Raw genomic sequence first — 11943 nt, 5'->3', positions numbered from 1 at the left:
GGGATTGCGGCATGGCTATCCCCCCTGGGGGGTGACTTCTCACTTTCTGTCTCTCTGTCTCTCTCTGTCTGGCGAGCGCATGCGCCCTATAGCAAAAACCTCTCCAAAAAAATAATAATAAATAAAAAGAGTTCATGGAAAATGTGTACCGCGAAAAAAAAACTATACCTGGATTTCAATATTTTTGGCACCAAATTGAGCTTATACTTTACTCCCAAGTTTGTATTTCACAAATTTTTTTTTTTTGCATTAGAGTGCATGCACTTACCAGAGAGAGAGAAAGAGAAAGTGAGAAACCATCTCCCAAGGAAGATGGCCATGCCATAATCTCTTCTCCTCCATTCTCCTCTTGAGATTTCGGACATGCACACACACACACACACCCAGTGTGTTACAAGCAGCTGGGTCTGGGACTTGAACCATGGTTGCCCAGCACTGTAACCATTATACCATTTGTGGATCCCTAAACAAATAAAGTTCATAAACAAACCAGCCAACAGCAAAAAATAAAAATCATAGACAAAAGGAGCATGACAGATAACCCAGACTTTGCTCTTGTAACTCTGGCAGGAGAACAAGCCCAGGCTAGTCCACTGCAAGATAAGATGCCATGTGGAGCAGAGACCAGTTGCTCCAATAATGAACAGCCAGCCTACAGCCAGGAAGCCTCCAAATGTGAAAGAACTCAGCAGAAGACCTTCAGCTGACTCACAGCCTACTGGAGCCATAAAGAGAGACCAGAAGACTGAAAATAGACTATTATATGATAGAAAAGAAAAATATTATCATCAACCATTTACTTTAGAATGGCTTGTTATACGGCAGGAGCTTACTGATACAATAATCAATGCAAACAGAACTGAGAACATTCTAAATCGATTGCTGCTTGTATTGGTATTTGTTATGATATATGAAGTAAGCATTCATGATTACCTGGTTTTCAGGTTATTTACATTTATTTCAGACATCTAGATTAAAAATTAGGGACCAGCAGTTGGCGTAATGACTATGTTGCTGGACTCCCATGTAGTTGACCACATTTCAAGTCTGGACCTGGTGGCTTAAATTCACGCTGGGCGCGTGTGCATGTGTTCAAGATCCTGAGGGGAGGAAACTCATCAGAAAGACTCCAGAGGCAGGACATGGAGGGAACTTTCCAGGTGTGCGGGAACTGCAAAAGAAGCGTGCCTTCTTCCCACTTCACCCTCCATGAAGCCCACTGCCTGCGCTTCCGAGAAGTGAAGGTGCATTGCATGAACCACCCCCCGCAGGCCAAGGAACACCAAGAGCGCCCGGAGGAGTTCAAGTTCTGCAAGGTGGCTATTAGCCTCAGCAAGCTAGAGCTCTGCGAACAGCACTGTGGGGACCACATGGAGCTCTGCTCAGACTGTAATCAGCCTGTCAAGCTCCATGCGCTGGCCCAGCACAAAGATGTCTACCAGGGTGAACAAGCCCAGCTGGGGGAAGGGAAGAAAAGTTTAGACTCTGAAAAGGAAATCTACTGTTATGACTGCAACCAAATGATTCCAGGAAATAAGTATTTCTACCATATGAATAAATGTTGTCCAACCTCAGAGTTTGTGAATGATTTTCCACCTGGAAAGTCAAAAACACCTTCACCATCCTTCCCAAGTCAGGCTGCTAAAAATTAGACTTCCACAGCAGAGAAGGATGTCCGCCCAAAGACAAAAAATATGAACAGATTTCCTCTTCTTTATGAAAGTTCAACAAAGCAAGCCCCAACAGGCAAAAACAAAGCCACGAATCTGCCTTCAAAGTCTGAGTTCAATCCTTGGGCCCCCTCTCCTACAGAAGATGAGGCAGCTTATAACATTCTGAGATGATGTTCCCAGTGTGGAATCCTGCTTCCCCTGTCAACTCTCACTCAGCATCAGGAGAAATGCCAGCAGTTAGCTTCATTGAAAGCTAAACAAGTGAAAAATCTCAGCTAGATATGGAAGAGAAAAGAGATATTGGTTTGCCCAAGGTCTTTGGATAAACCAGAAAAAGAAAAGATTCCAGTTCTGACTGAGAATTCTGAAGAAACATCTAGACCCTACAGCTGGGACACCATAGAGAACCTAGCTTGTTCCTCAAAGAATAAAAACACCTTCCCCCCAAAAAAAAAATCCTGAGGGGAGAATGGAGGAGAAGTAATTGCAGCATGGCCATCGCCCCAAGTGGGGGTTGTGTGATTTCTCGCTTTCTGTCTCTCTGTCTTTCTGGTGAGCGCATGTACCCTATAGCAAAAACCTCTCAAAAAATTATTATCGAGAATTCCATTCAGGTAATTAGGAGAGGTTGGAAGACATGCCTCTCAAAGTAAGACAAAATTCTTACTTTGAGAGGCATTGTTGGGCAGGACTCAAGCACTTGTGTAGGTCATGCTTTTTCACCAACACTGACGAGAATTTACAACATAAAAAATAAAATTAAATTTATGATAGAATAAATACACATAGAAGGGGGTCTTTGAAAAGTTCATAGGAAATAGGTATTATAAAAAAAACTATGTGTAGATTTCAAAATCTTTTTGCACCAAAATAAACTTTTACTTTAATTTCAGTCTCCCCGCAAACTTTTTGAAGTCCCCCAATTGTTCAGTTCCCTGTACATTAAAATTTATGACAAAATTTTGTTTTTAAAGAGATTTTTGCTATTGGGCATGTGTGCTAGACAGAGACAGAAAGTGAGAAATCCCCCCCCCCCCAGAGATATGGCTACTCTGTGATTCCTTCTCCTCCATGCTCCTCTCAGGATGTTGGGCTCTCACACATGTGTCCAGCATGAGTCTTAAGCTGCCAGATTGGGACTTGAATTGTGGTTGACTACATGGGAGTCCAGCAATGAAACCATTATGCCATCTGTTGGTCCCAAGTTTATGGCACAATTTTTTAAAAGGGGGAGACATTTTGTTTAAGGCAATAGCATGAGTTATATTTACAGGATCATTGAAAATGTTCAAGCAGAAAGAGAAACAATAATACTGAAAATGACACCAAATCCCTCATTCCACCAAGTAAACTCCATTCTACATGGGCAAAAAGATTGCATATTTCCATGAGTAGACATCCAGGTCAAAAACAAATGTTTCATAGAAAATATATATTGAAAACATTAAGGTATAACTGAACACCAATTTTGCATAGTTAAGATCATCTCTGACTTTAAGACTGTATTAAGTCAGATGATTTATGTAATGTTGTCTTTCTTCACATTTCACATGTTACTAGTTTGTGCCACAGAACACACTAGGCACTGTGGAAAATGATCTGAGTAAGAAAACTATACATAGAATAATGTCCCATAATCTACTGTAAAACCATCACATGTTAGAGTCTACTTAATAAGGAAGAGCAGTTAAGATAATGACATAGAAAGGAATGACATACAGAGAACAGCAGATGGCATAATGGTTATGCTGCTGAAATCCCATGTAGTCCACCGTAGTCTGAGTCCTGGACCTGGTGGTTTAAAACTCAAACCAAGTGCATATGCGTGCCCCAAATCCTGAGAGGAGCATGGAGGTTGTGGTGTGGCCACCTGCCCTGGGGGGTGGTTTCTTGCTTTCTGTCTCTGTGTCTCTCCAGCTAGTGCATGCGCTCTAAGGCAAAAATCTCTCTTAAAAAAAAAGGAAGAGTGCCAAACAAAAAGCAAAACACTGTAGTCTCAGAATTTCTTCTATAATAAAATTATGAAAAGAGCCTCAGATGCCAAAGTAGTTTATTCCATAGTACTAGTATCACTCATTATTGCTTGAAATTACTGGGAATCTCAAAATTGTTTCTGATGCAAGGTTGGGAATAACTTTGAGAAAGTGGACAAACAACCAAAGAAAAGAATATGGGACGTCAGAGAGAGAACAAACATACTAAAAGGGGCTATGATTGAAGTGAAAGGAATTGAAGCTTTAGGGAATAAATAGGAAGTACATGTTCCTTTTCCAAAATCTGATTAAAGAATTTATTATTGGGGAAACCAGCAGTTAGCGTAATGGCTATGTCACTGGACTCCCATATAGTTGATCGCGGTTCATGTCCCGGACCCGGTGGCTTAAAACTCATGCTGGGTGTGTGTGCGTGCTTTAGATCCCGAGAGGAGAATGGAGGAGAAGGGATTGCGGCGTGACCATCCCCCCTGGGGGGTGATTTCTCGCTTTCTGTCTCTATGTCTCTCTCTGTCTGGCGAGTGCATGCGCCCTATAGCGAAAACCTCTTAAAAAAAAGGAATTTATTATTATTATTATAATTTTTATTTACATTTAATCACTGTACATCTTTACAATGTACAACCTTGCTTTTTCCAGCATGAATGCAGTGCATATCAATCAAGACAAAGACATTACCATCAGCAAATAACTTTTCATTTTTGTGTCATTTATTATCTGACTCTGAGGCTTAAAGTCTCATGATCATAGGCACTTCTTTAAAAATGGCTCTTTTGGTGACTATTTGTGGTGATGTACTGGTTAAGGTGCAAGGCTCCCTTATGGCTGACCATGGTTCCAATCTCAGACCTGATGGCTTACTATCTCACTTTCCCTCTTTCTCTGTCTCTGTCTCTAGTGAAGAAGTTAAAATAATAAATAATATGAAAAATAAAATTATTCTTATAAAAAGAACATTTCAAACTGGTCTTTTGATGGCTTTCTTGTGAAGAACCTTCTGAGTCCCATTTATGTCTTTATTCCTCAGACTGTAGATGAAGAGGTTCAACATGGGGGTGACCACACTGTACATCACCGAGGCTCTTGCACTTGAGTGTCTGTCATGGGTTGCAGCAGAACTAAGGTACACACCTAGACTTGTACAATAAAAAAAGGAGACAACAGACAGGTGAGAGGCACAGGTGGAAAAGACTTTGCACTTCTCCTGAAGTACAAAGTTGTAAGAATAAACAATATTGTAAGAATAAACAATACCAGAAAGGGGAACACCAACCAGCAGCACAGATGCAAAATACATCATCATGTCATTAAGAAAAGTGTCAGAACACGCCACCTGGACCGCTTGTATAAGCTCACAGAAATAATGGGGGGATTTTGGAAGTGTACAGAAGGACAGCTGCAACACTGTTAAGCTTTGTAACAGGGAATGTAGGGCACTCAGGATCCAAGACGCCAGAACCAGCAGTCCGCAGAGCCAGGGGTTCATGATGACTGTGTAGTGCTGGGGGTGACAGATGGCCACAAACCTGTCATAGGCCATCACGGTCAAGAGAAAGTTGCCCCACACTGAGAAAAGCAAGTAAAAGAACATCTGGGCAATGCAGCCTGCATGGGTAATGACCTTGTCCTGTGTCTGTTCACCAGCATCTCTGGGACGGTGGTGGAGGTGAAGCAGATGTCTAAAAAGGAGCGGTTGGAGAGGAAGAAGTACATGGGTGTGTGCAGGTGGGAGTCCGAGATGGTGGCCAGGATGATGAGCAGGTTTCCAAGCACGGCCACCAGGTACATGGACAGGAATATTCCAAAGAGGAAGGCTTGCAGTCTAGGTTTCTCTGAAAGTCCCAGAAGAAGAAATTCTGAAATTCGTGTATCATTTCCTGGCTCCATGTGGTTGATGTGCCTTCCAAAAGAAGAGAAAGAAACACGAAACAAGAACACATTCTTTGCCTGGAAGAGATTCTATTATTTACATTCTATAATCAAGACACTCATTCTCACCATTTATAGATGGGTATGTGCCCCTTTAGAGAATTTCTCTGTGCCATCTCTGATTCAGAAGCCATGTCCTGCTCTCAGCATTTCACAAGAGGTCATGTATTCAAAAATTTGAAAGATAAATTCTTTCATGCATTTGAGGAATTTAAGGCGAGTGATGATCACAGTCCAGGAACTGTCTATGTGATGAATGAACAGTGCTAAAAATAAAATGTCCCCAAATTCTAATGACAGAGAAAAAAATTACAAGTTAATAAAAGCAAATATAAATGAAGAAATAGTCCAGATGATGACTATGCTAATTGCCCTGACTTAATCTTCATGCATTGTATTCTTATACTGAAAAATCACGTTGTACTCTATAAATATGTACAATACTATATGTCAATATTTTTTTAATGTAAGAAAAAAGAAATAGTCATGCTGAATGGTTGCAGGTACTATAAAGAAAAACAGGGGCCACCAGGTGGAGTGGTGATTAAGGTGTTCACTGGAGAGAGACAGAGAGAGGGAAATGGAGACACCACTCTCCAGAAGGGATGTCCACATCACAATCCCTTCTCCTTCATTCTGCTCTTGGGATTTGGGGCATGCATGCACATGTACCCAGCATGTTTTCCAAGCTGGTGGGTCTGCAACTCACATTGCAATGAGCCATGTGGGAGTCCAGTGCCTTAAGCACTAAGCCACCAACTGGCCTGCATTGTGCTTTATTAAGTTGGCTGCAAAGGTGCCCTATGAATGAAAATGCATCTTCCTCCTTTTTTTTTCTTTAGGAAAAAATAATTTTTATTATTTTCTTATTTTAAAAAATATGTTTATCATAAAAAATGCTTTCCAAAGTCACCTATAATTTCAGCATGTAGAGAGACTCGTTAACATTTTAGTATATTTCCTTTTTTTTTTTTTTTGGTATACAATATACACACAAAGGCACGAACTGCAGCCCTGTTCATGAGTGAAAACTAAATATAACCTAGTGATTCAACCATGAGAATAGTAAATTATAATACCTTTACAAAGCTGTGAAATCATGATCTTGTGAAAGATCTATAATGCCATTAATGAAGAAATCAAGTGACAGAATGGCATTATTACATGGTCCTACTTTCATCAAAACAATAACAAATACCATATGATCCAGCAGTTCCACTCCTGGGTATCTACCCAAAGGATAGGAGAACACTCATTGGAAAAGTTCACACATCTATATTTATTGCTGCAGTATTCACAATTACTGAGATATGGAACCAAGCCATGACACATGAATGGATTGAAAAAGTATGGCGCATATACTCTATCAAATACTACTCAGCCATAAAAAATAACAGAACCCTGGAATCTGATAGAAAGTGGTTGAATATGGAAGATTTACTGCTGAGTGAAAGATAGACAGTGTATGTCTCCACTTAACGTATATTGACTATCCACACTCTATGGTGGAAAGTGAGAGATTAGAGGACATAGAAGCATTAAATGTGTAGTATTCTCAACTGGACTGGTCTGAGAAATATTTCATGTTAGGTGAATTCTCTTTACTAGGTAAATGATATATTGTGATTGTTTAAAAATAATGAGAGTGAAATAATAATAATCTGGAAAAAAAAAGTAAAGTATATGATATTCTGTGGCAAAAAATAGGTATAGACTTTGGATACAATGTGAGAAAAAGGTAAGAAAAGGGAGAGAGAGTAAGGACAGAAATTAAGGAAGAAAATAGAGAGGAAAAGCAAAACATTTATGGGACACAGAAATGGGTTATCAGTTGATAATACTGTGTTTTGTATCCTTAACTAGACTGGTGTGAAGCATATTCATGCTGGGTAAATTACAAAGAGACGTGATGTATAGTGACTAGATGTACAAAATAAAATTAAAATTAAAAAACTTAATACATGGAAAAAAGTAAGAACATACCTCTTCTTTTTATTTCCATGTGTCACCTTCAATATTGACCTTTAGAGAGGATTTTGAAAGATCATGCAAAACCAGAATTAAATTGGGAGTTTATTTTGGTACCAAAAATTTGAAATCTATGCATAGTTCATTATGAACTTTTTGAAGAGTCTTTATCTATTAGAAGTTATCTTTCCAATGTATCGAGCCTAGGTCTCCTTTCACTGAAATCTGACCTCACTCCTAAAGGCATGCATGGGCACTCACCGCCCCTCCCCCCACACAAATGCAGACACATGCACACACAGCGCACATGTACACATGTCGTACAATTTGATGTCTGGAGAAGATGTGAATATCATGTTCTTCTCAGCTCTGGTCACACAATTAGAAAGAAAAAAAGTATAAGTCATGCTATTAATATCAAAGAATCTTTCTCCAACAGACTATAGGAATGATACCCAGAAATTCCAGTTCATAAGTCTGTCATACACTTGCAAATTTAGGGTATCACTTTTGTATAGACATTTCCATTCATATGTTTAAAAATATTTTTAAAAATTATCCCAAGAAATAAAGTGAGAGAGGAATTAATTGGACCTGAGGGGGAGAAAAAGATCTAACAAGCTCAGGTGGCCCCTGAGAGATAATCTAAGGAAGAAAAAGTTTCATTAATTGTGGAGACATTTCAACCCATATTCTATCCTCTTGAGGCCAATCAAAAATAAGAGATCAAAAGCAAATTTCTCCAAGGACAAAAGAAATGAGATCTTTTTGGTACCAAGACACTTAGGGATTGAACATTCATACAGGAAAACAGAAAAAGAAAAAGAGGAGAAATAAAGCAAATATTCAGAGGAGGAAATATACAACGAGTAACACAATATAGACTTTTTAAAATTTGAAATATTAGGAGAGATTTTTTTTTCATGTGCCTATTTAATGTTGATTGGACTAGTTAATTCTTTTTTCTTTTTCCTCTGCACTAAGATTTTCTTTTCTTCATTATTTGTAACTGTATTACAAAGGATTATAGAGGACCCAGTGGTACCTTCAAAAGTAACAACTCAAGCGCAGGCTTTATGCGCTGTTCAGGAGAAGCCGGGTTTTATATGGCAAGCATGCTTTAATAACCCAGCACGAGGGCCAGCAGGTGGCATAATGGTTACATCACTGGACTCCCAGATGGCTGACCACAGTTCAAATCTGGAATCTGGTGGCTTGAAAATCAAGCTTGGCACATGTGCATGCATCCCCATGATCCCAGGAGGAGGATGGAGAAGGGACTGCAGCATGGTCAGCTCACCGGGGGATGAGACATATCACTGTCTCTGTCTCTCTCTCTAGAAACCACACAGACACTACTGCAAAAACCTCTTAAAAAAATAACAGCAGAGTCAGACTGAGACATTGAGACATGTAGGGCACTCATGTGAATATCCAGGTCTATCAGGATGGAAAACTGGGAGGAAGGGAAGCATAGTGTGACCTAACTCTGTGGATGGTGCTTCTCTCTCTCTCTCTCATGAGCATTCTCACACTCTACCATGAATAAAGACAAAATTAAAATAAAGAAGAAAATAAATGAAGATAGAGACCCAGGAGTGGGGTTATTGGGTTATGTATGTGTATATATGTGTGTGTTATATGTGTGTGACACACACACACATAACACACACACACACACAATATATATATGTGTGTGTTATGTGTGTGTGTCACACATAACACACACACACATACAATATATATATGTGTGTGTGTATATATATATATATCTTCCATTTTGTTCTTCATAGACCACTATTGACATTTCCACCAACAGTATAGGATGGTTCCATTTTTTCATGGCAGTCTCACCAGCACTTATCATTCTGTATTTTTCTAGACTTAGCCATTCTGATTGTGGTTGAGTGGTGTCTCATTGTGGTTTTGATGTGTATTTCCTTTATGATAGGAGATGTGGCACATATACACTATAGAATACTACTTGGCCATAAAAAACAATAAGACCCTGTCATTTGATACAAAGTAAATGAATATGGATGCTAGAATAAGAGACATTGCATATCTCCGCTTAATATATACAGAATGTCTACATGCTATAGCAGAAACTGAAAGATTGGAAGGGATAATAGCAGGGAGGGCAACTGCAGATACTAGAGACAGTAGAGGAGGGGTGGATGTTAGGAGATAGAAGGGAGGGGATCAGGAGAAAAAAACATTTAACAGAAAAAAATAAAAAATCTATCTGTTGATAATGTTTATGGTAACATCTTTGACTTGACTAATGTGCACTGGATTCATTCTGGGAAAAATAATTTTGTTGGGGGACCAGCAGTTAGTATAATGGCTATGTCGCTGAACTCCCATGTAGCTGACACAGTTTGAGTCCCAGACCCGGTGACTTAAAGTCACACTGGGCACTTGTGCTTGCGTGCCCAAGATCTCGAGAGGAGAATGGAGGAGAAGGGATTGTGGAGTGGCCATCTCCCCTGGGGTGTGATTTCTCGCTTTCTATCTCTTTCTGGCAAGTGCACGTGCCTTATAGCAAAGGCCTCTCAAAAAAAAAAAAAAAAAAGAAAAGAAAAAAAGAATTTTGTATGCTGTAAATGTGTATAGTGAGTAAATGTAAATTTTTAAAGTGTAAAAATAAAAACAAAAATATCAATTTAATTTTTCATATATTTTTGGAAGTCCACCTATATATGAAAGAAATTATATAGACAGAGAACTAATACAAGAGATTAATTATTTGACTACTTGGAGTTTTCAGTTTCTTTTGAAAGCTATAAAATAGAAAGCATGAGAGATAAAATATGATTAACTAATGAGTTGGGCTACACTATGTTTATAAGCTTTTCTCCATTTCCTTCAAGTATTCAATACTTACATAAAGCAACCAAGTGCCACACATCGAAACTGGTGAGTAACTCCAATTCCTATGCTTTAAAAAATACAATAAAAAGTGAAAATGCCTAAACCCACTATTAAATAGCAAAGATGTCACAGAACTTGCAACAAAGTGGTAAATATCTAAGAAACCCAATGTAATACTCAGTGTAAGAAAATACACCTCAAAATATGCATCTTATGAACTGCTATTTTAAGGTAGTATTTTCAAAAAATATATTGAACTATATATTTCTCTTTGATGTGGAAACATGCTCAAATATAATTTATCTTAGAAATAAGGATGAAAATTCTCTCCATATCTCATGTCCAATATTTCCCCTTTCCACATAATTGCAAAGATTCTTGGGCATATGTATTACTTTTACAGAAACCTCTATCGCCCTCTTATTTTCTCTTTTAGTCAGGCTTCCATGACCATCCGTTAATTATCAACAATCACCTTCATTGCTCAGTTCAATGTTCCATTCTCTCTTTTTAAAAAGTAATTATTTTATTTATCTAATTTTATTTTGTTATTCTAATTTTAATTTAACCAGAGAGAGACAGAGAGAGGTAGAAAGGGAAAATGAGAAAGCAAGCCACCAGGTCCGGAACTCTAATTGTGGTTAGCCATATGGGAATACAACCCCTCAACAACCATGCCACCTGCCAGCACCCCTTCTCTTTTTAGCATCATAAATAAGTATATTATTAATTAAGCAAGCAAGAAAGCAACCATCTGTTTTCTCTGAATGTGTCCTAAAGTATTGACCAAATTTTCTAACTCACCTATATGGGTTTTCTGAAAAAAAAAAAAAAAAAAAAGGGCTCTCTGAGGAAGTGTGAAATCTTTTCCGAATGGTTGATGATGGAGACTGAAGTTCTATTACCAGACAAGACAGCAGAGAGGGGTCAAGCATTAGTACCCTAGCCAGATTTAGAACTCCGAAAGAAACAACCATGTGCCACTCAGCCCAAGATTGCACAGGCGAAGGGACAGAAGAGCAGATCTTTACCGTTCTTTTTATCTACTCATTAGACACCCTGCCCGTTGTTATTCCGATCTTGAGCACATAACTTCCCTGTGGGACGTTGCTCTGCACAAAATTATTTACTTTTTTCTTGCAGATTCTCTGTTCCCAAGACACCAGGTTAAAAATTATTTGTTTTGTCTTCTCCATAAGTTTGCCTGACTTTCAGAGATTTAAACTCCTCATACATAATCAAACCTTGAATTAAAGCTTTCTCCAAAGTCTAAGGCTAAGGAAACTGGTGGGAAATTATCCTTGATATCTCTGATAAGTTACTTATCCCTTCTCTTCAAAAAGAGAGGAAACATGGGGGACCAGCAGTTAGCATAATGGCTATGTTGCTGGACTCCCACATAGTTGACCGTGGTTCAAGTACCGGACCCGGTGACTTAAACTCACGCTGGGCGCGTGAGTGTGTGTGCCCAAGATCCCAAGAGGAGATTGGAGGAGAAGGGATTG

General features: G+C 38.9%; 2 pseudogenes; one reads left to right on the top strand and one right to left on the bottom strand.

Moving 5' to 3' along the window:
* Positions 1-1142: 1142 nt before the first annotated feature.
* LOC102496258 (XIAP-associated factor 1 pseudogene) lies at positions 1143-1952 on the top strand (annotated as a pseudogene).
* A 2673-nt stretch (positions 1953-4625) lies between these two features.
* On the bottom strand, positions 4626-5554 carry LOC102495855 (olfactory receptor 7A10-like; annotated as a pseudogene).
* Between the last annotated feature and the right edge of the window lie 6389 nt (positions 5555-11943).

The sequence above is a fragment of the Tupaia chinensis genome, unplaced genomic scaffold (genome assembly GCF_000334495.1).
Source record: "Tupaia chinensis unplaced genomic scaffold, TupChi_1.0 Scaffold000300_1, whole genome shotgun sequence".
In the NCBI taxonomy this organism is placed as follows: Eukaryota; Metazoa; Chordata; class Mammalia; order Scandentia; family Tupaiidae; genus Tupaia; species Tupaia belangeri.
Note: the sequence above shows the minus strand (reverse complement) of the source record. Positions and strands in the feature narration are given on the sequence as shown.